Here is a 3337-nt window from a genome sequence, read left to right as displayed (position 1 = left end):
ATATATATATATATATATATATATATATATATATATATATATATATATCTATATCATCACATACACCTTGCACAAGTTGACTTGGATTGGGGTTATGAGTAAGGTGTTATGATATATTGATGAAATGGACTCTAAACATGAAATGTTGACTATGGGTTTATTATCATGTTACTGTTGAACATAAATATGAATATACCTTATTATTGTTGTGATATAGACTTGTATATGTTCTTCGAATATGCATTAAGACTTTTAAAGTAAACTTAACATTTTTATACTAAAATATCTCTTTGTGAATGTATTCAAATATTTTACATTCATATATCCATACTTAGTAAATGAGGTTTGTTCTTACCTGTCACGACTGGAGTCTAGACCCAAGACGAGACCCGCGTTGTTGACCTCTCAGAGGTCGCAGAAAAGCCTACATACGTCATCGTTACTCAAACTAGATTAATTTTAGTGGAAAATTTGATCTTTTTGTTATTTAACATTCATAGATACATTCTACTTAAACTCATAAACGTTCTCAATCAACAATCTAATATTAAGATCATCAAATGAAAGGAATAGTTCAATACTAAATTTATTGTTTACTTGCCAAAATGGTACCGATACAATGTCTGAAATAAAATAAGAAAGAAACGCTAGTGGAACATACTACACTAACTCAAATCTATATCTAAGCTAGAGTATAATGGGCAAGCATCCTTGAAAGCATGAGGGCCTACAAAGTCCGAATGAATGCTCCACGTCCGGATAGCTTCAACATCGACCTGTAAGCTCTAACGTCCATATGTGCCCGCACCTAAAAATGTAGCGTTGTATGGGATTAGTACACACTTGTACTAAGTATTTGATGCAAGTACACACCAAGGACATGCATAATTACGAAGTTCTCTTTCTAAATGATATGAATTATGGAAAGTCAAGTCAGCGTACTTGCCAAATTCGTACTAGGAAAGTCAAGCCATGAGAGTAACATGCATCATCATACTTATCATTTTGCAAACATCACACAATATATTGAACATATCATATCATATAGTTCATATTATTCTTTCATATCCCATGAGACCTTGGAATCATGGACATTAAATTAGTACTTCCCAAAATGAGGGCTCAACATATGGGACCTCAACTAGGGAGCGTTCTTTAGCAAACACAGAGTCCGCTTCATTCATTCCTACGTACTTCATTTTCATTCTATCATATACTAGTCCAACCATCAGTCATACCTATGATGTAGTTTAAGTCTCTCATTGGGTTCGCTGTGCAATGACAAAGAATAACCTAGTACATTACTTTAGTCTATCTCACCTCTTGATTATCCTATCCTAAAACCTTTGGTATCGTTCACTTTGTTTTGTGTATTATTTGAGGCTGACCTGATTGTTTTTTTGCAAAATTTAACGTTTACCGACATAGATTATGTGAAAATCATGAAATCCAGTTTCTACTCCACACCGAAAAGAGGTGGAATCACTTGACAAACTGACCAAACATGCTAGCGTACATAGGGAGCCGAACCTTGCTAGATCCCTATATTTGCAGTATAGGTTCAAAGACTAGGAGATATAAGGAGACTCATACCAAGCATGCCGGACAGTCTCATCTCATGAGATTTACGTGGACCTCCGCCCTTCCCGAAGGAAGGCATCACCACTCATAGCTAGCCTATCGGTGCTTAGTATAAAGTTCCATTACATTCAACTAATACATCATGAAAGTTGGCTTCTAGCATAAGGAAAATGATACCTTATTAGATTATTTCTCGTCTCATCATTAGTATTAAGTGTGCATTAACTTCAATACTTTCATTAGAGTGTTCATAGAGAATGATCTCTTCATTAATTTTGCACTCTCATAAGTTACTACATTTTGGTAACATATACTTAGGCTCATTTGAGATAGCTCTCATCTTTCACATTATCCTATTATCATGTCGTCACCACATTCATTAGCTTTAGAGTATTCGCTCTTCATAATTACTTACCCCTTTTACGTGATTCATCATATGCCAATACACTTGTACCTTTAGTGTGTTTCACACTCTTACTTTACCCTTTTAGGGTTACATCATTTCATCACATACATCTTAGGTTCACTTACTTTTAAATGTATGCTAGACTTATAAGACTATACATACAAGCCATGAGGCTTCAATCATAGTTCGTTTAAGTGATTCATATCTTCAAAAAATTATGTGCTAAAAGACTTATGCATCTTGTATGTATGACAAAATCTCAATTTTGATCCATATGGGAAGCATTCATTTTAACATTTTGTCACGTACAACTTATGTGTCAATACGGAATTTGGGCAAGGAAACCCAATTTCGAATACCTTAGACAACACTTAATTTTTCCACTTAATTTTTTATTAACATTTACATTTGGAGAGACTCAAGATCGAATCCCCACCCCATACTTTCTTTTTTTCCTTTTTTTATTTTCCTTCACTTTTCCTTAGATGTTTAGACTTAGGAGATCCGAGATCGAACCCCCACAACCATATTTATTTATTAATTTTTTTTCCCTTAACTTATTTCCATGTTGGCCGAGAGGATTTGGGTTCGAACCCCAATCCTCTCATTTTATTATATTTTTTATTTACTCTCTCCTTGTCTCGTCATTCCTCCGAGAGGTTGTGGGTTCGAATCCCACTTCTCTCATATTATTATTAATTTAAATTTTTCTCTTTTCTCTCTTGTTTTCCTAGAGGATGTGGATTCGAATCCCACTCTAATTTTTTTTCCGTTTAAGTTAGGAGGGATTCGGCTAAGGGCACACGGGTTCGAATCCCGTGCGCCTCACTCCTTTTTATTTATCTTCCTTTTCCATCTTTCTTGTAGTGAGGTCTTGGGTTCAATACCTACTGACCTCACATGTTTTAATACATTTTTACACTATCCGAAACTTCAAACGTCGTGCCCAAACCATATCTCCAGAAAGCTGGAAATTTGGTCACATTTTGCAGCCCATTCTATCCACCTTTTTACATTAGATTTAGGACAATTTTCCTAGAACATTTTGTACATAATTAATGGCATCTTTATGATTACTTTTATTCAAGAGTTCTTCAGTCAAAAGCAGCAATAACATCTTCACATGAACATCACGGTTTTACACAGTTATTTACATAAAATACAAGTGATCTTTATTGCATTAACATGAACAAGCCAAAACACAAAGTCACGATCTAAACTTGCACACATACACGCATGCCTACATTCATATTTCCAAAAGACACAAACATAAACACATAATCATGAACACATACTCGAAACTAGATCATCACGCAAAACATAGTACCCCTACATTCTATCCGCAAGAAT

Source organism: Solanum pennellii, chromosome 7 (genome assembly GCF_001406875.1).
Source record: "Solanum pennellii chromosome 7, SPENNV200".
Taxonomy (NCBI): domain Eukaryota; kingdom Viridiplantae; phylum Streptophyta; class Magnoliopsida; order Solanales; family Solanaceae; genus Solanum; species Solanum pennellii.
This window is presented reverse-complemented; position numbering follows the sequence as displayed.